This window comes from Dipodomys spectabilis, unplaced genomic scaffold, assembly GCF_019054845.1.
Source record: "Dipodomys spectabilis isolate Male_0828 unplaced genomic scaffold, ASM1905484v1 ptg000043l, whole genome shotgun sequence".
In the NCBI taxonomy this organism is placed as follows: domain Eukaryota; kingdom Metazoa; phylum Chordata; class Mammalia; order Rodentia; family Heteromyidae; genus Dipodomys; species Dipodomys spectabilis.
In genome coordinates this window covers 7,945,902-7,971,211 of record NW_024870720.1, presented here as the reverse complement: position 1 = coordinate 7,971,211, position 25,310 = coordinate 7,945,902, and the positions used below count along the sequence as shown (strand labels likewise).

Here is a 25,310-nt window from a genome sequence, read left to right as displayed (position 1 = left end):
CACACACACACACACACTGAGGGCACACACACATACTGAGGGGACACATCACACAGATGGTGCTAAGAGCACAGCGACCACAGAAAGCTTTCTGTTGGAATTCAATACTAACTCTCAGCCATCCCTTGGAACATAAAAACAGTGTCATGCTGGAGCCTTCTCTCTAATGTTATTCTACATGTGAGAGGTTACATACAGTGTTGACTATGAAATTAAATTGGGGGAGAAGGGACATGAGACATGACCCTCATGGCACCTAAACAACATGCCTGAGTTTTATTCCTAGAAAACAATGGTGGGAACTGGGGCTTGATTCTTATATCCCTCCCTCCCTCCTTTCTTTCCTTTCTCTCTCTCTGTCTGTCTCTCTGTCTGTCTCTCTGTCTCTCTCTCTCTGTCTCTCTCTCTCTCTTTGAATTCTGAACCTGGATGCTGTCCCTAAGTTCTTTAGCTCAAGGCTAGAATTCTACCACTTGAGCTATAGCGCCACTTCCAGTTTTCTGAGTGGTTTATTGGAGATAAGAGTCTCAAGGACTTTCTTACCTAGACTGGCTTTGAACCATGATCCTCAGATCTCAGCCTCTTGAGTAGCTAGGATTGCAGGCATGAGCCACCATACACAGCTTTCTCTCTCTAAGGAAATTGTGTTTATTTATTTATTTTAAGTGATATTGGAATTTGAACTCAGGGCCTTTGTGATTGCTAATCAATCAATCTACCACTTGAGCCACATCTCCAGCTTATATTTCTTTGAAATAGCAGCTTTATTGGTGTGTAATTCATAAGCCTTCAAGGTCACATCTTTAGTGTGAAACTCAGTGAGTTCTGGTATTTTCACACATGTATAACTGTCATCGCCATTGTTTTTAGAATATTTTTTATCACTCCATCAAAAATCCCCTGTATTGGCTACCAGACACTTTCCTTTCTCCCTTTCAAAGTTATTTTCAATCAAATCTTCATTATTTGCTTCTCTATACAGTTTAAGATTTAGTTTACTCTTTTTCTATTTTCTTAAGTTATCCCTGTATTTTTTTTCTTTTTATGTCAGAACTGGAGCTCGAACTCAGGGCCTTGTCCTTGCTTAGCTTTTTTTTTTGTTTTTGTTTTTTTGGGGGGTCCGGTCGTGGGGCCTGAACCCTGGGCCTGGGTGCTGTCCCTCAGCTCTTCAGCTCAAGGTGAGCACTCTACCACTTGAGCCACAGCGCCACTTCCGGCTTTTTTCTTTTTGCTTATATGATGCTGAGGAATTGAACCCAGGGCCCCATGCATGCAAGGCAAGCGCTCTACCACTGAGCCACCTTCCCAGCCCCTTGCTTAGCTTTTTTCATTCAGTGATGACCTTCTGCCTCTTAAGCCACAGCTCTACTTCTGACTTTTTGCTAGTTAATTGGAGGTAAGAGAAGCTCAGACTTTTACTCCTAGCTTGACTTTGAGCTTTGATTCTTACATCTCAGCCTCCTGAGTTCCTAGGATTATAGACATGAGTCACTAGCGCATGGCAAATTGCCACTGCATTTCATGTATAGTCTCCATCCTGCAAATACACTGCTTATGTGAATGACCAGAGGTAATGCTGAGGACAAGCAGGCCTGTCCCTTTGGGGACAGAGTTTCCGGCATCCACGTACAGTGAATGATTGGTGCATTGGGCCTTCACTCTAGCAGAGTCCACAGTAGGTCAGAGTTGGTGCAGAAATGGCTAAGAAGGATTAGCTGCTCTTTACTTGATGTACACCCCATGTTCAATAGCTGCCAGCAGGAGTATGAGTTCCCTTAGTTTCGACTTCATTATGTGTGTGTGTGTGCGTGGATGTGCACGCGCGCGCATGTGTGTGTGTGTGTGTGTGTGTGTGTGTGTGTGTGTGTGTGTGTGTGTGTTGGTCCTGGGGTTTGAACTCTGGATCTGGGCGCTGTCCCTGAGCTTTTTTGCTCTAGGCTAGCACTCTACCACTTGTGCCACAGCTCCATTTCTTGCTTTTTTGGTGGTCAATTGGAGATAGAGTCTCACAGACTTTCCTGCGCAGGCTGGCTTTGAGCCATGATCCTCAGATCTCAGCCTCCTGGGTAGCTAGGAGTACAGGCATGAGCCACCCGCACCTGGCTTAGTCTCAGCTTCTTTGCCCACATGGGTGACCTCTTGGGACGCCAGGATACACTGCACCTGCATCTGCACCTGCCTTGCAGAGACCCATTCCCAACCACCCCTGCATGTTTCTATCAAACAAGAGATCTTCTTTTCTCAGGTAAATGTGAGATCTTACTTATTTCATCAGACTTTCACAGTACTATGACAATAGAACAAAAGCAGGAAATATATTTTCCTAAACAAATCTCAAACAAGCTTGAGGGTAGGGGGGTACTATCATAAATTATGAAAATGGCACTCACATATTCTAGTTGAAGACTCCTTTCTCAGATCTGTGACTCATCTTAATGCATAGCACCGTAAAAAGCATTCCTTTCATTTCATTTCATGTCCCATTTGTAAATATTGCCATAAATATTACAGATCAATATTATTTGATATGATCAGAGGCACATAGGCATTATGCCTTTGTTTTCCTCCCTTAAAAATATCCTCTTTTGCTCTCCTTTGTGTGAATGCCATCAGTCCTGTGTACTTTATCATGTCCTGGGGTATTTTAGATTTAGCTAAAGCATTGGAGAGATAAAATGCACCATTTGTCTCTCTGAGCTTGGCTTACCTCACTTAACATGATTTGTTCTAGGTATAAGAATTCTTCACAAACAACAAAATTCCTATTTGAATAGCTTTTTTATAAGGGGAGGATTTCATTGTTAAATTGCTACACGATTACAGTGTGTTCCAATCTTACCCCTCTCTCTAAATGATGATTTATGGCTCTAGCTTGAAGGGAAAATGTATTCTAGGACTAGGAATATGGCTCAGTGGTAGAGTGCTTTCCTAGATACATGAAGCCCCAGGTTCAATTCCTCAGTACTACATAAACAGAAAAAACGGGAAGTGGCTCAAGTGGTAGAATGCTAGCCTTCAGCAAAAGAAGCTCAGGGACAGTGCCCAGGCCCTGAGCTCAAGTCCCAGGACTGGCACGCACGCACACACACACTTTCTCTCTCTCTCTCTCTCTCTCTCCCTCCCTCTCCCCCTCTCTCTCTCTCTCTCTCTCTCTCTCTCTCTCTCTCTCTCTCTCTCTCTCTCTCTACCTGAAAAAAAATCAGAAGTGGTGGAGCTGTGGTTCAAAGTGGTAGAGTGCTAACCTTGAGCAAAAAGAGCTTGGGGATAGCCTCCAGGCCCTGAATTCAAGCCTCACCATTGACAAAAAAAAAATTCTATCAACAGTTTGGAGTTCTTGTCAGTAATAGTTATGGAACAATTAAGTTAGTGAATTTCTGTGGTACTGAGTAGGGGAAAGAGGTTGAAAGGAAATTCTTTGGGTGTACTTTGTAAGGAATTAATCAACTTGTTATGCAAGCAAATAGTAATAAAACAAACTTGACCACTGGACTTTCACTTGTGTGTGTGCATGTGTGTACATGTGTGTACACGTGTATATTTATGTGTTTTGGAGATTGAACCCAGAGCCTTGCAAAGACTCTTATGGAGTCATTTCCTCTAGCTGGTATATATTTCTTTTTCTTTTTCGTTGGTTGAAGGGCTTGAACTCAGGGCCTGGTGCTGTCCCTGAGCCTCTTTGTGCTCAGGGCTAGAGCTACCACTTGAACCGCAGAGCCATTTCCAGTTTTTGAGTGATTAATTGAAGATAAAAGTCTCACAGGGACTTTTCTGCTTGAGCTAGCTTTGATTCTCAGGTCCATGATCCTCAGATCTCAGCCTCCTGAGTAGCTAGGATTACAGGCGTGAGCCACTGGCGCCTGGCTTTACATTTTATTTTTCACAGACAGAATACACTAAAAGCTCTTTCTGCCTAGCTATTTAGCAAGTCTGATTGCAAATATCAAACACAACATTGCCAATTAGTAAACAAGGTTGGGATTAGAGTTACAGCTGAGGTGGTAGGGTCGCCTGCCTAGCAACTATGAGGACCTGAGTTCAATTCCCAGTGCTACCAAAAAGAAAAAAGGAGAGAAAAGAAACGAAAGAAAGCAATGCTAGAGTAGAGTAGCAGTCAGGATGTGTAGAGGAAGGTGGATACTAAGATATGGAACCTTTCTCTTCTAGGTAATTCTTTGGGGAAAGCTACAAAGGAAAACAAGGATGTGTTCAGATAGAGAAAGATAGTTTTGGAGATTGTGATGAGAGTGTGTCTATAAATGTTTTATGTTGCTCTTTATCCACTGTAACACAGTTAGCAGGTCTCCAGCCGCTAAAGTTTTAGGATTTTTTTGGGGGGGGGGCTTAATTCTGTTCCTTTTTGGGGGGTAGGGAGGGGATAGAGGGTTTTTGAACTCAGAACTTCATGGTTGATGGGCAAGTGCTATGCCGCTTAAGTCACACCTCCAGTCCCTTTCGCTGTAGTTACTTTTCAGATAGGGACTCACACTTTTTTCTTAGTGTCAGACTTGGACTGTGATCCTCCTTTTACATAGCTGTGCCATACCCAGCTTGTTCTTTTGAGCAGCAATCTTGCTAACTTTTTTCCCAGGCTAGTTTCAAACTATGACACTTCTATCTGTATATCTATGTCTTCTAACTACCAAGAATACAGATGGGAGCTACCGGGCTCTGCCTAATCTCACACATTTATAATTCCTTTCTTTTCTTTTTTTTGTCAGTCATGGAGCTTGAACTCTGTCCTTTAGCTCTTCAGCTCAAGGAGAGTGCTCTACTGCTTGAGCTACAACGCTGCTTCCAGTTTTCTAGTGGTTTTTTGGAGATAGGAGTCTCACACAGTTTCTTGCCTGGGCTGGCTTTGAACCTTGATCCTCAGATCTCAGCCTCCTGATAGCTAGGATTATAGGCATGAGCCACCGGTACCCGGCTACATTTATAATTTCTTGGGAATATTTATTTTAACTTCCCAAAAATTAAAAACCTGAGAAAGTGATACAATTTTAAGAAGAACAGAGTCCAAAAAGTAAATATTTTGTCACAATATTTTAGACTTGACATATTTAATCATTTGTCAGTTTGTCAAGGCTCTGATGCAATTCAATTTTTCTGATTAATAAACACATACACATACATATCTATATCATATTTCTTATTAATAATTTATAAAATAGGAACACTTCAAGAAAGTTACTATTTTGAACAAATATACAGAGAAGTATATATTTTGAAATTAGGGGTTGTGGTTGTCGTGTCTATAATTTAATATAACTACAAATAAAAATGCAGGGTAAAAGCCGGGTACCAGTGGTTCATGCCTGTAATCCTAGCTATTCAAGAAGCTGACATCTGAGGATCACAGTTCAAAACTAGGTCAGGCAGGAACATCCCTGAGACTCTTATCTCCAAATCCGGAAGTCATGCTGTGGCTCAAGTGGTAGAGCACTCACCTTGATCTGAAGAGCTCAGGGACAGTGCCCAGGCCCAGAGTTCAAGACCCATGACTGACAAAAAATAAAAGAAAAGAAAAAAAGGAAAAAAATGCAGGGTAATTGTATCTCTTAAAGATGCTTCCTGAGGACTCTTCTCCAACACGTCAGGGGCTCCTCCCACCCAACTATGGCCTAGACAGCACATGGTGCTGTTTCTCTCTGTATCCTATTGGCTCCAGTTCTTTAACACTGACATATTTATCTCTTTCCAAAGGTGATTAGTCCCCTGGTAGTGGAGACACATCTTAGTCCAGCTCTTTACAGCATTCCCCCTAGTATTTTCTTTGGGCAGGAGGGAGGAAAGCAGGTACTAGGATTTGAACTCAGGGCTCACACTCTACCACTTGAGTCACACTTCCAGCCAGCCCTTAGACTTACTAATGTGCAGTAATGAAATAAATCTTTCATCCTAGCTACAGCCATGGTCATTATTTAATTCTTTTTTTCTTGGTGACTGTTAATGCTATTATGGGATGTCTGAGAAATTAACTGGAAAAAAAAAGTGCTTGTGCAGATGGTAGATCTTGCTGTCTGCCTCATTTCTATTCCAATGTGGTGGTTAATTTCATAGCCAACTATAAATTTCATAGCCAACTATAGTGCACAGCCTATTATCTGATTTCATTGCCAGTGCTGGAGACTAGTATGTGGAGACTAGTAACTTTGTGTGTGTGTGCATGCGTGCACTTGTGTACACTAAGAATTTCTTCCTTATAGTCATGCATTGATCTATCAGCAGTGATTTTAGCAAAAAGTGTTTTTGTTTTTACTAGCATACATTAGCTGTACAAGGGGGATTCCATGATAACATTTCCACACATGCGTGAAACGCACCCCAATCAACCATACCCCCTCCATCATCTCTCCAACCTGCTTCCCTCATTCCCCCAAAATGATTTCAACAAGTCTCATTGTTCAGTCTCTCTTTCTCAACAAATTTCCAAACCCCATTATGCTGTGCTTTTTAATGCTTAAAATAGGCCATAAACACAGAATGTTTTTCTTATATAGCATACTCAAGTACTCTAATATGAAAACAGATTTTTTAGGTCCCATTTGATCAAGAGGAATTTAAATTTGTCGAAAATTGGTAGTTTTTTTTCCTCCACACTTGATCTTAGCCAAAAGCCCAAGAAGCCACAAAAAATGGGTAGTTTTAAAAAACAAAATAAAATGCAATTAAAAGAGATTGTCTTAAAAACTAAGGGTTTTGTTTTTGTTTTTTTTTTGCTTTCCTTCAATCAGAATAGAGCAGTCGACTCTCATGTAATATTTAACATGATTACAATCTTAAACTTGTTTTGGATTTTGACCTTTTATTAAATCATTAATATTTTATAGTCACCATTGATAGCTTTAGATTATTTCGTCTAAGAGCAATAAAGATGTCTTTCTTTTATAAAATACAGCTAGCTGAATAGATTGAATAAAGCATGCTTCCACTTCTGGCCTTTTCACTTCCAATCCCTGTTCATATAATTGAATGAGATAAACAATAACACACTAACTACGAAGGGAAAACTTGGGGTTGCAGCTTTGATTTTGGAGAGCTATGCTAAGATTAAACCCTGAGCCATGCAAAGAATAAGCATACACTCTACCATGGAGCTGTTCCCTGCAGTCTGACATTTTATTTAAGAAGAGTTCTAGGTATTCGTTTCCTTATGGGTTGTTGAGTTCTTTTCGTTGTTGTTGCTTGGTTGTATTAGGGTTTGAACTCAAGGCCTTGCACTTGCTAGGCAGATGCTCTACCATTTGAGCCACAGCCTGGCTCTGTGGAGCTACTTTTATCCAATGTAGAAGGTCCTGGATACCATACTTGGCTTTCCGGATCCCTCTCAGAATTTTCTTCCTCTTCCTTGTTTTATGACAAACTCCACCTCTAGAGAGATTTATGATGAAGTTCTCTCTTAACTCCTTAAAAGGAGAGTTTTTATTTGCCTAAGTGCATTTGGCCTTCCTGGTCCATTGTTAGGTACAGACTTTTTTATTGCCATAAAGCATGTTTTACCAACCCTTCTTTTCTCTTCCTATGGTCTTTTTTCCCCCAAACTTCTTACCAGTAAGTCTAGTTCCAGTCCCATATTGAGAAAAATAAAATAAAGGTTTGGTTCATATATAACTTTTACCCGGGTATCTTTTTCTATCAGGTTATAAACATCATATGTTGGTAATAATTAGGAGAAAAGACTAAGAGACACAATTCAGGCCAAGTTACCTACTCCAGATACAGTGATACAGTGAACTGGGGAAAAAAAGGGACATTTGCTTAAAAAAAAAAAAAAAAAAAAAAAAAATATATATATATATATATATATATATAATGTTTCTAAGCAATGGTACTAACTTTTCTTGTGTTTTAGAATTCTTTTGTTTTTAAATCTTTTTAATTATCTTTAGGTAGTTGTACAAAGGAGGTGCTGTTTCACAAAGCCATTTATGAATACAATGCATCTTGATCAGTGTCACCCCCTTAAACATTGTCTCATAGCTTTTGTTTTTGAGACAGGATCTCACTATACAGCTCAGGCCTCAAATTAGTGATTCTGCTGCCCCAGCCTCCTGAGTTCTGGGATTAGATACATATACCAACACACTTAGCTTCATAATAACAATTTAGTGGTACTAGGATTTTGGCTCAGGGCCTCACTCTTGAAGGCAGATACTTTATCACTTGAATCATGCCCTAAGCCCATTGTAAGTACGTGTGTGTGTGTGTGTGTGTGTGTGTGTATGTGTGTGTGTGTACGTGTGTGTACACACTAGTCCTGGGGTTTGAACTCAGGTCCTCCGTGCCATCACTGAGTTGTTTTTGGTTTTGGGTTTTTTCTCTACCACTTGAGACACAACTTTACTTTGACTTTTTGGTGGTTAATTGGACATAAGAATCTGCCAAGTGCCAGTGGCTCACACCTATAATCCTAGCTACTCTGGAGGCTGAGATCTGAAGATCATGATTCAAAGCCAGCCCTGGCAGGAAAGTCTGTGAGACTTGTATCTCCAGTAAACCACCAGAAGACTAGTGTGGCACTGTGGCTCAAATGGTAGAATGCTCACCTTGAGCTGAAGAGCTGAGGACAGCGCCCAGGCCCAGAGTTCAAGCCCCACGACCAACCAAAAGATAGAAAAAAAAAGGGATCTCACGGACTTTCTGCCCAGGCTGGCTTTGAACCTCAGTCCTCAGATCTCAACCTCCTGAATAGCTAAGGTTACAGGGAAAAAAAACAATTCTAAGCCTTTACATGCATTTATTTACTTAAAGCATTCAAAACCTCTATCTGCATCAAGCAGTTCCCAGCCACGTGAACCCATGTGGCTCTAGAGAAGCAGATTTAAACAGTCATTGGTTTTCTTTTGATCGTTATTGTAGGTTAAATAAAATACTTGCTTTAAACTTCCTGCTCTTGAAATGCTAGAGCTTTTTGTCTTCTTGGGTCTCCAGTTCCATTTGTCAGTGACATTTCATGAATTTTCATATTGCATTGAGCCATTCCCCTCTTTCTGAACCATCTACCGGAGCTTATTCTAGGTGTTCTTAGCAAATGATTCTCAAGGTATTTAAATGGCCCAAGCCCATTGACCAATAAGGAGACAGGTGCCATATATGACAGGGTTACGCCAATCCCAGATCCGGCTCAGGAGCAAAGGTTGCCTAAGCAAGGCTGTTGTTCCTTTAAGCCTGCTGCGTCCAGGTCTCAAGACTGGAAAGGTAGGGGAAGCCTTATTTATTTCAATTGAGGAGTGGAGGAGGTGGTTGTGTTTGGTTAAAGCAATTTGGATCAGGTCAAACAAATAGTGATCTGTTCTGTTTGGTTTTTAAATCGGAAGAGGTGGGGTGGGGGAGAACTTCAAACTTCTTCCATTGTGGACAGACTTTTCAAGTAATCAGCTCATCTTTCAGCATTTTGTTTTATAGCCTTAAAATCTAGATCATCACAAGGATCTTTTTTTTAAAAAAAAAAGTTTGCTATTTAAACTCTGGGCTTAAAAACAAAAATTATCAGTAATATCCTTATTTGTTTTCCAAAGTCATTTCCCTGCCAGTCTTTAAAGAAGAAAATGTGATGATTAAAATGAGAAATTAATGGGATTAGTATTATGATAATTAGTATAGAAAAGTAAATGATATTGACCCTTCTTGGAGAAATGTTCCTTAAAAGGAAATGCTTATATAAATCATTTTTTTCAAATTAATAGTTAATTATATTTGGGAAACAAGTATTTGTTGGTTATGTTCTTTATAGACTAGATTAAATTCATTTCATTTTCATTAAATATAATAGTTATATGCTTTTAATGCTGACTGAAAGGATCAAAGGAGTAGAACGTTTCTATTACATAGAAATGAAACTATTAGAATAGCATTCTAATAAGAGCAAATCATAAGAGAAAAGGCTGTTTGTCCAAAACCTCTTTTTAGCATGAATTAATGCTGTGATACAATTTATATATGAGAAACATAGAATTATGCTTATTGATTAGCTCACACTACTAGCCAATGCTTATTATACTTACTAATGGACTATATTGTTAGTATTAGAAGATAAATTTGGGGTTGAAGAAAAACATAGCTGATGTTTCAATGATTGTGTTTTTCCAAAAGTGACTTAAAATATGCCTATATAATTAGAGAATACACTTATTACACTTACGACAATGAGAGATGGTACCATTGAATACCAAATGAGAGATGGTACCATTGGATAAACAAGTTTCTATTTAGTTTTTAACTCAGTTTTGCCTAATTTGTATAGAGAAATTTGAACGCACATAGCATTTACTAATATAGTAAATAATAGAGTAAATGATCAGTCATTTTAGTTACAGTATCTCAGCTTCCTTTTTCTTATTTTCACACGAGTTATTGAAAAGTGTTTGCACCATGAGATTTTCTGTTTTTATTGGGTTTCTTCAGTAAGGTGTCCCTTACTACCATTCACTCTGGGTGGGGGGGCGGGGAGGGGGAAGGGGGGAACCTTGGTTCTGGGATTGACGAGTCCCTGGCTTCAGAGATTTCAAGCTAACCATCTTTTCCTGAACAAGTAGATGCTATTTCTCAATTCCAAGCTGAGGTTCAAAGGTCTGGACTAACCTCATAGATCAGAGGTCAGGCATGAATTGCTGCAATTTGTAGTTTAATTCTGCCTACCAGACAGAATTTCACAGCTCTGATGACTGCTCTCTTCCCCTTGTGCACACGGGCTGGGCTGGGCAATGAACAGTCATTTGTCCAAACCACCTTTCAGCACCAGGGTTTAATCAGTAACCAGCCTGGTGCCTTAGGTTTCACTGGTACAAGGTGCATATTATAAAAAGGGTCAAATGGCAGTTCACAAGGATGGAGGGGGATGGAGAACTCTCTTACTACCACCTATGAAGCATACCCAAAGATTCAGTAGTGTGTGACTAGTTTAAAAATAGTACTTCCATGGTGTGAATTTTAGGATGGGTGGGTGGGGGGTTGATTTGTTTTGGGTTGTTGTTGTTATTGTTTGGGGCTATTGAAAAAAGACAAATTGTTAATGTTCACAAGAAAGAGCAGTCAGAAGTAAAACTACTTATTTCATGAAATCTCAGAAAGTTTGCAAAATATAATGGTGATATAGTTGCACACTGGTGGCTCAGGCCTGTAAATCCTAGCTACTCACCAGGCTGAGATCTGAGGATTACAGTTTGAAGCCAGCCTAGCAGGAAAGTCTGTGAGACTCTTATTTCCAGTTAACTATCAAAAATCTGGAAGTGGAGCTGTGGCTCAAGTGGTAGAACACCAGGCATGAACAAGAAAGCTAAGGGACAATACCTAGACCCTGAGTTCCAGCCCCAGTACTGGCACACACTCAAAATAATAGTAATAGAGAATCTAAGGAACAAGTTACCATATTTTTTTTCTTGTTTTATTCTTTTTCATTTGAGTGCTTTACTCCTTGAGCCACCCACCGCCCACCCCCCAACTCCCAAATCAGGCATTTCTGAGCTTGGTGATATTTGAGTATCTGACATTCTATGCTTTTTACCCCTATCTTTAGTTTTAATCCAGTTTGTGAATATCTTTGATGGTTTAAAATTGCATACTTTGGAGTTCTTGAAAACAATTGTTAGAAAGTGGATCTTGACGCTTCCTGGTCTGCTAGGCGGTTCTGTTCAGCGTTTGTACCTGGAGGGTCACCTGGGTGGTTAGTTAGCTTTCTGCTGCTATAACAAACACACCTAAGACAATCCACTTAGCAAGAAGAGAAGGATATTTTTGGCTCACCCCTTTGAGCTTTTGGTGAGGGAGCACTGCGTGGTGGGGGTATACATGGCTGACCAAAAAAAAAAAAGGAAAGAAAGGAAGAAAGAAAGAGAGAGAGAGAGAGAGGGAAAAGAAAAAAGAAGAAGCAGGGTCTGGGGTCTCACTATCCCTTTCAGGGCAGGCCTTCAATGGCCTAAGACTTCATGCAACCTCCTTCTCTTCCTCTTCCTCCTCCCTTTCCTCCTCCTCCTCCTCCTCTTCCTCCTTTTTTTTTTTTTCTTTTTTTGCCAGTCCTAGGGCTTGAACTCAGGGCCTGGGCACTGTCCCTAAGCTTCTTTTTGCTCATGACTAGTACTCTGCCACTGGAGCCATAGCACCACTTCCAGCCTTTTCAGTTTACATGGTACTGAGGAACTGAACCCAGGGCTTCATGCATGCTAGGCAAGCACTTTACCACTAAGCCACATTCCTAGTACAATTTGTTATTTTCTTAGAGCCATACATTTGAATTTTCCACTTCCCCGGTGTGGTACTCAGAAGCGATTGCATTCTCCCACAGAGCAGAGCCATTCAGAGTCCGAACTCTTGTTCTCAGGCTCCTCATCTGAAGCCTGGTTTCGTCATGCTCAGCTAGGGGACCTTAGTAATTCATCGGGCAGCCGTGTTGTGCCTCAGTTCAGTTCTCTCAGCTCCAGAGTAGACTCCCAGAACTCACTTCACGGGTTATAGCTGATAATTAAACATGGGGATGCAGTCTGGAGTTCTTTGCACTGTGCCAGCTCTACAGTAAGCATTCAAGGACTGTTTGCTCTCATTTCCATTATTAATGCTACTGATTGTCTTTGCCTCGCCTAGCCCATACGCCGCCTCACCTTGGCTACACTTAGGCTTTGCTCTGTTTATTTCAAGAAGGAACTCTGAGCCTGCGCAGTTGGATAGAATGAGTTGGGAGCATTTGAGGCTGCATTTCTTCTGAAAGGAGAGGGAAGTAGACTTTAAACCTCCTTCTTCAGTCTAGCACTCCTTTCGAGTCTCTCTTTTCTTTCTTAGCTGAGTTGCTGTTACATGAAAGAAGCTATTAAGGGAGATAAATCTAAGCTGTCTGGCTTTCTTTGAGAATTGTTTTAATGCAGACTAGTAGAGGGAGCTTTTTAAAAAATTCATAAATGATATCTTACAGGTGAGCTAAATTCAATCCCTGATGTACATTATAAATGCCAGAAAAGTGATTTTTCATTCTATTTCTTTGTTCCAATGACATAAATTGAGCTTTTGAATAAAAATATGATTTAAGGGCGTTACCATGAGCTAAAAGAGCTGGCAGACAGTGCCCAAGCCCGGAGTTCAAGTCCCACGACCCACAAAAATAAATAAATAAAAACTATGATTTAAACTCCCAATGACAACAGAAAAATCCATGACTGACCTTATAACAACACTTCTTCTTAATTAAACAATGAGACACCTGCTTAATGGGCTAGGATTGGGCTTAAGGTATTGGGGTTAGAGTTGTGCAACAGCTGTCTGAAGCTGCCAGAGGCCTCAATAATGGCAGTTTTGTGTGGCTCAACCCTGTGTAAGAATGAGTGTTATATGCAATTATATGGTACTTTAGGAACCTAATCAGGGGCTTCAAGCATGGTCCCATAAAAGGCGGGAAGTTTCTGGCTGAGCTGGGTGCAGAGGCTCGGGTGGCTCATGGTTGTATCCTAGCTACTCAGGAGTCTAAGACCTGAGGATTGTGATTTTAAGCCAGCCCAGGCAGTAAAGTCCAAAAGACTCTTATCTAAAATGCCCAAAGTGGAGCTTTGGCTCAAGTTGATAGAGCACTAGTCTTGAGCAAAAAAAAGCTCAGGGATAGTGCTCAGGCCCTGGCAGAAACAAAACCAAAATGACTAAGGACAGACTGGCTAGAAAGTTGCCTTGCAGGTTGGAAGCAATGAGAATAACGTGTACAAGGAGAAATGTGATAAGAAGTGGGACCCGAGGAGGCTTTTGGTTTGTTTGGTTGGTTTTTGCTGGTCTTGGGGCTTGAACTCTGGGCCTGGGCGCTGTCCCTCAGCTCTTCATTTCAAGGCTAATGCTCTACCACTTGAGCCACAGCGCCACTCCGGTTTTCTGGGGGTTCATTGGAGATCAGTCTCACCTGGCTTTGATTTACGATCCTCAGATCTCTTGAGTAGCTAGGATTACAGGCGTGAGCCACCGGCGCCCAACACCAAAAAGGCCCTTGTCTTTAGCTGCTGAGTTAGAGCTAGACTTCTTAGACTGGAACCCAAGGCCACCCAACATTGTCAGGAGAAATACATGCCATAAGAGTTTTGTTGGGGTATTCTGTGACAATCAGTATAACAGCATTCAATTTTTTATGAGATTGGTTGTATTTAGAGCCATTCTTTAGAAACCTCAGAATATTTTTAGAAATATACAGTTGAAAAGTGGTATATTTTGAGGAAGTTTCTCTTTTGTTTAAATATTCACAAGAGCGATCCACCTTCCCTCCTTACCACACATTGCAGAACCCCATATGTACAGCCTAGAGTTTACACATCCACTATTCCAATCGGTAGAGAGGAGAATCTTAGAATTCTACCCAAATAATATATACCAAGAAATAGTGCTGGCACCACTTCAACCAGTTCTTGTTCTGTTGATTTTACTTGTGTATTCATTTAGGTAAAATTTTAATGGAAGAAAAGATGCTAAAACTAAAAAGTAATACAAAAGCAGTTTGAAAACTAATAACTCCTTTCTTAGGGCAGAAAGGATAAAACTACAGCTCAGACAAGTGAACACATTTGTCCAAGCACAGAACGAGCCATGGCTGAGTTAGAATTAAAACTCGAGTCTTCTAGTGGACAGTGTAATGATGCCTTCACTGGCCATATTGAATCTTACAAATGTGAATACACAAGGTATTTGTAGCTTCAGAGAACACTGATATGTTGGGTGGATTCTATTTCTGATCTTAGATTTTGTTTTAATGTTTTATCTTCAACTTTGAATTCTCTTCATTTGAATAGTTCCTGTATCGATGACTTTTATAATTATTCTAGAGCCTCAAAGTTTTCCTTGTTTTGTTGTGCCAATCCTGAGGCTTGAACTCCCCTGCCCCCCAGTCCTGAGGCTTGAATTCAGGGTGTGGACGCTGTCCTTGAGCTTCTTTTGCTCAAGGCTAACACTTAAGCCACAATACCATTCCCAGCCTTTTCTCTTTATGTGGTACTGAAGAATTGAACCCAGAGCTTCATGCATGTTAGCAAATACTCTACCATTAAGCCACATTCCCAGCCCTGGGCTTGAACTTTTAGGTGCTTAATTGGAGATAAGAATTTAAGGACTTTTCTGCCAGGGCTGACTTCAAACCCTGATCTTCAGATCTCAGCCTCCTAAGTAACTAGGATTACAGGTGGGAGCCACTGGCACCCATATTCAAGTAGTATTTTTCACAGGTGTTTTCCTGAAAAAAGCATCCAAAAAGTTTTAACAATTGTTATTATAAAGGTGATGTACTGAGGGGTTACATTTGATGGTTTATTTTCTAAGGAGAGTGACTCCCCGATTCCTAATGCACATGTGAAATTTATATTAAAATAAATATTCATAGCACTTCCTTTTTTTTTTTCAACCCTTTAGGATTTGCTTCAAAGAAGACTCAAAAAATTGAGCAGAGAAATCCCAAGCAAGCCGCCTGAAAAAAAAAAAAAAATCCCTTCATAACCCATTTCACATCTTACAAGGAACCAGATCGGTTGAATTGTTAGTTTTGGGTGAGTACGCTTCCTGAACATTTTTTTTCTTGTCTTCTTACTAAGTAAGAAAATAATTGTTCCTTCCCAGCAACCAGGATATTTGCTGCTTAGACACTGTGTACCTGGCGTGAGTTTAAGTGGCGATATTAGTTGTGTATTATACGCCATGATGAGTCACCTCAAAACCACAATATGAACTTTTTTACACCTCACTTCTTTGTGGCCTAAGAGGAAACAACTGCTCCCATATGCCTTTGGGAACACCCCAAAAAGGAAGAGATAGGAAGAACTTGTGCTGCTTACATCACCCTAAAAAGAAGTCACCAGTATTTCACCCAAACTGGCTTCAATACATGGGACACAAGGCAGCATCTGGGTGAGCTGGCCAAGCACTCAGTGTGATAATGTTAGTTATTTTGAGCCATTCCTCATTCCCTCCCTGTATCTGTTTCCCATAAGTTAGAAGGAACTGAGCCAGGCGCCAGTGGCCTTGAGTTGAAGAGCTTAGGGACAGCATGCAGGCCCAGAGTTCAAGCCCCACGACCGACCAAAAAAAAGAAGAAGAAGAAGGAACTCTCATGTTAGATGCTCCAGTTCATGACAGGTTAATGAGTTGCATCATACATGAAAACACATGGATAGCCATGTACTTCTCTGTAAACAGGAGACAGTGCTGCTGTATGTATTGCCACACAAGAGGGGAGGACAAAGAGGGACCAAGCTCATGCTAAACCCTGAGCACCTGCCCCGCCCATACACAGCCTCAGCCCTCACCCAGCTCCAGAAAATGGACGCCATGAAGCCTCCTTGTACAAAAGAATGGGCTGCTTTGTTCCCGTCCTGCCTGGCACCCACCACCCATAGCAAAATAAATCCATTCTTTTCATTTCCTTTCTGGTGAGCTCTGGATTTAGTCCATGGAGTTCTTTAGCAACCCAGAGAACTAACTTTACTTCTGGTGAAATTTTTTCTATTTTCTTCTTCTTTTTTTAATATCACCTCTCTTCCTTTATTTTATGCTAGTACTGGGGCTTGAAATCAGGGCTTCTCACTCTTGCTTTTTTTTTTTTTTTTTTGCTCGAGTCTGGTGCTCTGCCATTTGAGCCACACTTCCACTTCTCACCTTTTGCTGCTTAATGGAAGATAAGAATCTGTTGGATTTGTCATCCTTCAAACTACAACCCTCAGGTCTCTCTCAGATTGCAGTAGCTAGCATTACAAGTGTGAGCCACTGGCATCTGGCATGACGTTTTTCTTTCTTTTTCTTTTTTTAATACAAAGGGGTTATGTTATAGTACATTTTTAATTTTTTTTTATTTTTTATTTTTTGCCAGTCCTAGGGCTTGAACTCAAGGCCTGGGCCATGTACCTGAGATTCTTTTGCTCAAGGCTAGCACTATACCCACTTGAGCCACAGCTCCACTTGTGGCTTTTTTTTTTCTCTTGTTTAATGTGGTACTGAGGAATTGAACCCTGGGCTTCATTCATGCAAGGCAAGTGCTCTACCACTAAGCTACATTCCTAGCCAAGAGTACATTTGTTTTTGTCACCCCCTTCCCTCACTCTCTGTTTTTCCCTGGCATCTTCACCCACAAGTTATATAATTCATTTTTTACATGGTGTCTAATGAGTACCACTGCTGCATTTGTTCATCCTTTAATGTTTTTCTTACAAAAGAAGAACAACTGTACAAAATCCAACAAATCTTGAAGAATATAAAACTACCCATACTTTTGTAATCCATTGCTAACTACAGTTAACATTATGGGCCTCAGATATACTAAGTAAGTGCTTTACCACTCTACTTAGCCAAGGTTAATATAGTAGAGGATTAACTTTTTTACCTATCTTTAAATATTACTTAACAAAGTTAATATAGTAGAGAATATTAAATAGATTTTGTTTTTTGTTTTGTCAGTCGTGGGGCTTGAACTCTAGGCCTGGGCGCTGTCCCTCAGCTCTTCAGCTCAAGGCTAGCACTCTACACTTGAGCCACAGCATCACTTCTGGCTTTTTCTGCTTATGTGGTACTGAGGAATCAAATCCAGGGCCTCACGCATGCAAGCAAGCACTCTACCACTGAGCCACCTTCCCAGCCCCAAATAGGTACTTTAAACCATTGGTTAGACCATAATTTATGAACTATTTCTATGCTATTAGATCTTTATCACGTTATATATAAATATATTCTATTACGTTCATTGCATTGCATTATAAACACCACATACTCTGTTATAAATCTCTACAGTGTCTTTGATTTGTAAATTTCTATAACTGTAACCTTTGGGCTCATGGGAATGAACTATTTAATGACACTTGATCTTGGAGCAATGTAGACACCTTCTGCCAATTTTTACTTTTCACACTGTTATGAAAAAGGTCTTGCTTGCCATCACATTGATCATGGTGTCTTTTTTAATTACAAGCATAAAGAGAAAAGGCCATATAAACCAGAAGAAAATAGAAACTTTTCCTGATCTCATTTCCATTTCCTCTTGAAAATTTATATTCCTTCCTGTTGGTGTTCCGTGTATTAAGCTGCTCAGTATCCCCTATTTGTGTCAGAGGAGGTAAAGACATGCCTAGAATAGAATGACTCATTTTATCTGTTTCAGGTCGTCAGTTCAGCCATCACCTCATCTGTCTCCAAAATATCTTCAATTTTCCCCAACTGAGACTCTGTACCCATGAATCCCTCACTCCTGTTCCTCCCTCCCTTCCCCTGCCCACCGCCATTTTGATTCCTGTCTCTGAATTTGATTCCTCGCGTAATATATTTGTCCTTTTGTATCTAGCTTACTTCACTTAGCATAATGCCTCCAAGATCCTAAAATGTTCACTGCTTTTAAAGACTAATTAATATTCCACTTTATGCACATTTGGTAGTTTATGAATCCATGTGTCCATCTGTGGTCATTTGGGTTTCCATTTGGAGGCTATTAGGAATAGTACTGCCATGAACCTGTTTGAGTACTGTTTTAAATTATTTTGGGTGTATATCCAGTATTAGAATGTGTCTGTGTTGGTTGCTTACTTGTTTGTTTTGGGAGAGAAGTTGAAGCACTATTATTCCTGTGGGGTTTTTTTTTTCTCAGCTCAATATATCAGTTTTGTGTGTGTGTGTGTGTGTGTGTGTGTGTGTGTGTGTGTGTGTGTGTGTGTGTGTGTGTTTTGTTTTTTGGTCAGTTGTGAGGCTTGAACTCAGGGCCTGGACACTGTCCCTGAATTCGTTTTTGCTCAAGGCTAGTGTTCTACCTCTTTGAACCATAGCTCCACTTCCCGTTTTTGAGTGGTTAATTGGAAATAAGAGTCTGTCTGTGCTTTGTTGCCATCTAAGAAATCATTGATGTCATGAGACTCTCTCCTCGTATATTCTTCCAAGTGTTTTATAGTTTTAGCTCTTACATTTCAGTCTTTGATTTCTTTTGAGGTGTTTGTTTTTTGTTGTTGTTTTTGTTTTGTACATAGTGTAAGTTTAGGGCCAGAATTCTTTTTTAAGAATACTCTTCAGTCCCACCAAGACTCACTGAAGGCATGTGTCAGCCAGCTCAGCCAGTGGCATCAGGGCTTCTACCAGACATTCATCTGCCTTTTTTTTCTTCTTGGATTGACTTAGATGCTTAAGCAGATAAATCAGAGAAAACTGAAGCAATGGAAGAACTCAGGGCATGTACCGCCAGGTAACGGCAGTAGTAGGGATTGGCCAGCATTTTGATATAAACATGCTTGATGAAACTCCCAACAAAAGAAGACCAGAGAATAAAAGTGTGTGCACAGGGGTGTGTGTGTGTGTGTGTGTGTGTGTGTGTGTGTGTGTGTGTGTGTGTGTGTGTGTGTGTGTTATGTAGACATTTGAGATAGGTCACCCTAAATGTGATTGGGAACAGAACCATAGATAAAAACATCATTTGTACAAAAATAAAGTATCTTCAGGCTGTTTTAGAAACATAAAACTATCTTAGCATCAATTATGTGAGCAAAACCCTATTTCCAAAACAGTTGCTATAGTTCTTTGTGGACAGAATCTAGATGTGTTTCTATGAACCGTGAAGGTCTGTCTAGGTTTCCTCTGTGGAATCTGGGGAGCGGAAAAAGAGCTAGCAGGCCATCTATGTCTGCTGCCCCACCAGGCCACACAGATTTGCCCTGAACTGGCCAGTGTCTGATGAACTAGGTGGTGGGGGGGGGGGGGGGGGGAGGATGTAATCAGAGGGCTGCACACGATTCTCTGCATGAGCTAGATCCTCAATTAGAATTCAACATGAAAACATTTGACATTGGTTTTGTAGGTGTCCGAATTCAAATAAGTAAGTGTTAAAACCTATTAAGCCTGTGTTTTCAGGACATAGGAGGGGCCAACTATGACCTGAGCCAGCCCTGCCCTGGTTCTCATGGGGACTGATTTACAAGCAGTAAACCACATTGACAGCCCTAAGGGCCTATATTCTCTCTTTGCTCTAAAAGCACATTTGGAGAAAGAAGAAATAATGGAACCAGTTACATTTCTTGACAGAGGATGGAGTAAGATAGGACATACTTTAAAAATAATAATAATCTTCAAGTTATGTCAGCCTTTATTGGCTCAAACATTATCCTATGTGAGACCAGGAATAAATGATTATCTCAAATCAGGGATGCTTTTACTGGTATGTTAGTTTTTCAATTGAAATATTAACTGCAAGTGCACACACGGAAAGGACAGGGTACGTGAACCACAAACAGCAATTAAACTCCAGTAATAGTTCCAGAAGCTCAACATACCTGGAAATTGTGTGTTTCCAGAAACTTCCGTAATGCCCTAGCTTCCATATAACTCTGGACGTATGTTTCCTAAGTGCCTGTTTTATGAATTCTGCTTTCTAGATAGTTGGTATTCCAGCTTACTTTAATGGGGAAAATCTGGTTCTCCTTAGCTTCCCTCTCTTTTCATTTTCTTCTCCTCCTAATTTTCTTTCCTCAGAAGTAAGTAGTATTAGTTTGTCCCAAATACCTGTCAACCCTACCTCAATTTTACTTATATAAATATTTAGCCTTCAGGTAATTTTTCACTGCCAAATTTTCTTCCTTTTCCTAGTACTGAATCATATAATATCACATTAGCACGTGTTTTGGTGGGTTTTTTCCCCCCCTGAATTTATTTAAACAAAGATTAAAGCAAACAGCTAATCAAATAGTTGCTTCTTTGAATTGCACATTACTTTGAGATAGTTCTTTTTTTTGGGGGGGGGGGGGGGGAGGTCGGTCATGGCACTTGAACTCTGGGCCTGGGCGCTGTCCCTTCAACTCAAGGCATGCGCTCTACCACTTGAGCCACAGTGCCACTTCTGGTTTTCTGGTGGTTCATTGGAGATAACGAGTCTTGTAGACTTTCTTGCCCAGGCTGGCTTTGAACCACAATCCTCAGATCTCAGCCTCCTGAGTAGCTAGGATTACAGACGTGAGCCACTAGCACCTGGATTTGAGGTAGTTCTTAAAGAAGGTAATTACATTTGGCAACTGGGGACATTAAGTGAGAATATAAGATGAAAGACATTAAAACTTTTACAAGGAAACAAGGAATGGAGAATGAGGAGGGAAGATGGTAGGGACATATGTATAACTGTCATTATTGGACTGCAAACCTAGGATTTCATGTTGGACACATGTGAGATCACACAGAATTTGTGAAGTACATTATATATAGCTAGTGTCCTATTAACTTGTGACTGACTTCCAGTCCTGGGGCTTGAACTTAGGGCTTGGGCGCTGTCCCTGAGCTGCTTTTGCTCTAACGCTCTACCACTTTTGAGCCACAGCACCACTTCGGCTTTTTCTGTTTATGTGGTGCTGAGGAATCAAACCCATGCATGCAAGGCAAGCACTCTACCACTGAGCCACCTTCTCCGCCCCTTTGAAAATATTTTAACTTCAGAAATACCTCACATTCAATTTAAACATTTATACAGAAGGCACCGAGGCTTATTCAATGGTTGAGGAAGTACTTTACTGTAGTGGTGACCGTAAGAGGCTGCTCAGTGCAATAGAAGGCCATGGGCATTGAACAAGATGCCCCAGCGTTAGGTCTTATAACTAGAATGAACGATGCTAACCAAATAAAACTAAAAGGTCACAACTAGAGGTGAAGGTAATGTTTGACTCTGTCAGGTTCTTTCAGAGCCTGTGTATTTCAAGATAGGAAATGTAGGAAGTCCTTGTATCATGCCACCAGGAAGTATGCAGTGCACACCTGACAAGGGTATGTGCATAGACAATGTGACTGCAACGATGCCCCAAGTAATAACTGCATGCAAAGTCCGTCTTCCAAGATGCTCATACAACCCGAGATTGGGAGGGAAAGCAGCTACCAGAGTGACGGTGAGATCTGACATTCAGAGGAGTTCTCCCTGCAAATGGCTTTTTGACACAATTCAAGAAACTTGACAAGTGAAAACTACCCTCTACACACCATATTTTAAATTGTGAAAAAGCCATGGATCTGAATGTTGTAGCTTTGGATGATCTGGGTGTGGCTTTGCTTTAAATATGGAAAGACTTTATTACCAAAATAGAAGTTGGTAGGCACCTTTGTTCAGTTATAGTGATGAAGTTGGTAGGCGCCTTTGTTCAGTTATAGTGATGAAGTTGGTAGGCACCTTTGTTCAGTTACAGTGATGAAGTTGGTAGGCACCTTTGTTCAGTTACAGTGATGAAGTTGGTAGGCACCTTTGTTCAGTTACAGTGATGAAGTTGGTAGGCACCTTTGTTCAGTTAGAGTGATGAAGTTGGTAGGCACCTTTGTTCAGTTACAGTGATGAAGCTGCCTTGAGTGCTATGCTAAACTCCCATGCTCCTTGTCCCTCACATTAACTCTAGTAACGGCATGGCCGCCATTTTGTAGGCATTGCAACAGAGGCCTAGAGGCATTGAGTGACTATGTGAGTGTATTTTTTTTTTCTCTCAAGGGACAGAGCCAGGATAGGAAGGCAGGCAGCTGGCCCCCACCTCTGGGTGTACAGCCACCTTCTACCTCCTTATACGCCCATGAACCTATCCAGGTTTTTGCACTGTGTAATTCCCATTAAAGAATGGACAGTGCAGCCCATACCTGTAATCCCAGCTACTTGGAAAGCAGAAGAAAACTCTCAAGCTCAAGGCCAACCTATGCAACTAGCAGCCGAACCCTGGGAGAGAAAAGAAAAAGACAGTGAGGTGGGGGGGGGGGGATAGAGAATGGAAGCAGAGTGGGGGAGGGGAAGATGGCAGGCTTGCATGGAGTAAAGAGATGGGCAGGGGAGGGGAGGGGAGGGGTATGGGGTGGGGAGGGGAGGAGGTGGAGGGTAGAGGAAGTTAGGAGAGAGGACAGGAAGTTGTGCAGGGTAGATGGGAGGAGGGGGTTACTTGTAGAGGATGAGGAGGTGAGTGGAGAGGGGACATGTTGGGGGCAGGGGAGGGGAGGTGTGGAGGGGGGAAGAATGAGGAAGGAGAGGAGTTGAGATGGTAAGTGTGTGGGGTAGGGAAGTAGGGTGGGGAGAGTGGGGAGGGAGATGGGGAGGGGGAGGCGGATTGGGAGGTTGTGTGGGGTGAGGAGGTGAAGGCAGCTGAGGATCGGGCAGGTAGCAGGTGGAGAGGCCATGGTACAAAGGACTAATCTCCCAGCAACGTTACCATGTATCTGTAATTTCTTTAACTGTGTCACTGAGTATCTATGTTCACAGATACTTGTTTCATTCTTTCCATTTTCACTGATATTGTTTCATTCTGGCTATAAAGACGGTGTGTGAGAAAGAAGCAAAGAAAGAGTCGAGTAGGGTTGTTCTGTGCCTTCCTAGGGCTTGAACTCAGGACCTAAGCACTGTCCCTGAATTTGTTTGCTAAGGATAGCACTCTACTATTTGAGCCACACCTCCACTTCTGGCTCTTTGGTGTACTTCCTTGGAGATTAGAGGCTCACACAGTGTTTTCTGCCTGGGCTGGCTTCAAACCACTATCCTCAGATTTCAGCCTCCTGAGTAGTAAGGATAACAGGTGTGAGTCATTGGCACCCAGCAAGAGTTTGGGTGTTATGATGGGATCCATCTATGCCTGGATTTTCTCCTTGGTCAGAATGATCATACTGTCTGAGCCCCACTCTCCTAATCTTTTTTTAAAAACATAAATAACCCATAGTTATGGTTTTTTCCCCAGTCTTTAAGGAAGGCATAATGGCTGCCATTCTTTTAGCCTACAGCTTCTCTTTTTGCAGAAGAGAAAAATGGGGAATGGAGAGGGAAGGTAACTTGGCAATGCCGCATAGCCACACCATTCAAATGAGGAATTACATTCTACAATCTAGAGTTGGACTGTAGATTCCAATAGTAATAGAACTACTCATCTCTGCCTTAGTAGCTTGAAAACAGCCTTGAGCAGTAGAGGAGCAAATGACCATGGCTCTGTTTCAGTAAAGTGGAAAATAGCCACAGAGGCCAGTTCAGCCCATTAGCTGAAGTTCACTGACCCCCTGCAGCACACATTTTTAACTTCTATTCACATAGTCTCATAAGCCATTCAAAACACAGACCCAGCTGGGTGCCGGTGGCTCAAGCCTGTAATCCTAGCTACTCAGGAGGCTGAGCTCTGAGGATCACAGTTCAAAGCCAGCCTGGGCAGGAAAGTCTGTGAGAGACCCTTATCTCCAATAAACCACTAGAAAACCAGAAGTGATCCTGTGGCTCAAGTGGTTAGCACTCTCCTTGAGCTGAAGAGCTAAGGGACAGCACCCAGACCCAGAATTCAAGCCCCATGACCAAATCAATCAATCAATCAATCAGAATTTCCCAGATTTTGAGGTCCTTGTTAGTATGTTATCACTTGATCATTCCTTGAATTTTACTTGCTCTCTGGCACGTTGTTACTTACACGTTACACTGTTTTTTGTTGTTGTTGTTGTTATTATAAAGGTGATATAAAGAGGGACTACAGTTATGTCAGTTAAAGAGTACATTCCTTGTTAGAATGTACGCTCTCCCAGTTTTTCTCTCTCATCCCCCCACAGTCTGATTTTATTTCTGAAACACCTAGCTCATCTGGCAGACATGAGTGAATGCATATGCTAATACTGTTTCATTGACCTGTTCCACCAGATCATTGTCTTTTGCTTTAGGGACAGAGATTGACTTTAGTACCAATGAATCATCTGTGTGCCAAGAGCACATTGGCAGTGAACGTTCAAAGTATGCCTTTAAGAAAAAAAAAGTAGGACTCTTAAGTAACACTTATTGCATTATTGAAGAAATCCATAGTGACACTTGAGAATGGCCCGAGACTTGACAACCAGACCGCCAGCAGTTCCCACACGTCTGTATGAGACATTTTGATCTGTTGGCAGCTCCTTAGCCTGGTGTCAGAACTGATGATCTCAGGGGCTTGTGGCCTGTTGGCTTGTCTGGGTTGACACATCAGTTAGACCACAGAATGGATCTGATGGGACTTTAGGATGAGAGTTATTTGGCTTGAAAAATTAAATCGTTAGTGTTTTAGCCACATGAAATGAGGAGGACACTCATCTTGAGTCCTTGAACAAACAGATCAGCACATTTCTTAAGCCTAACAGCCTTGACAGTGAGATCCAGATCAAGGACACCAAGCCTGTGTTGCTGCTGAATATAATTTGAGTTTAACTTCAAGATTGAGTCAGTAATTCTCAACTGAGAACCGTTTCAGCCATCCCCCGCCCCCCCGACATTCGCCATGTCTAAAGACATTTCTGGTTCTCACAACCTTGCAGGGGAGTCCACCTTGTAGGAGAAGGCAGGGATGTTTTGAAATAGCCAACAGTACACAGGAGACAATCCCCCAACATAGAACTATCAGCCTCTCCCCCCC

The 25,310-nt window shown here is 41.3% G+C and overlaps 1 protein-coding gene across 7 annotated transcripts in view; it reads left to right on the top strand.

Moving 5' to 3' along the window:
- Rbm47 (RNA binding motif protein 47) overlaps nt 1–25,310 on the top strand; it is a 134,459-nt gene that overhangs the window by 89,843 nt on the left and 19,306 nt on the right. For 6 of the 7 annotated variants that reach the window (XM_042678035.1, XM_042678033.1, XM_042678037.1 and 3 more), the window contains one exon: nt 15,355–15,488. The gene's annotated coding sequence lies outside the window, so the exon portion shown is untranslated. Of the gene's footprint in view, nt 1–9,128; nt 9,196–15,354; nt 15,489–25,310 lie in introns of those variants that run through there. The other variant, XM_042678036.1, reaches the window with a different exon arrangement.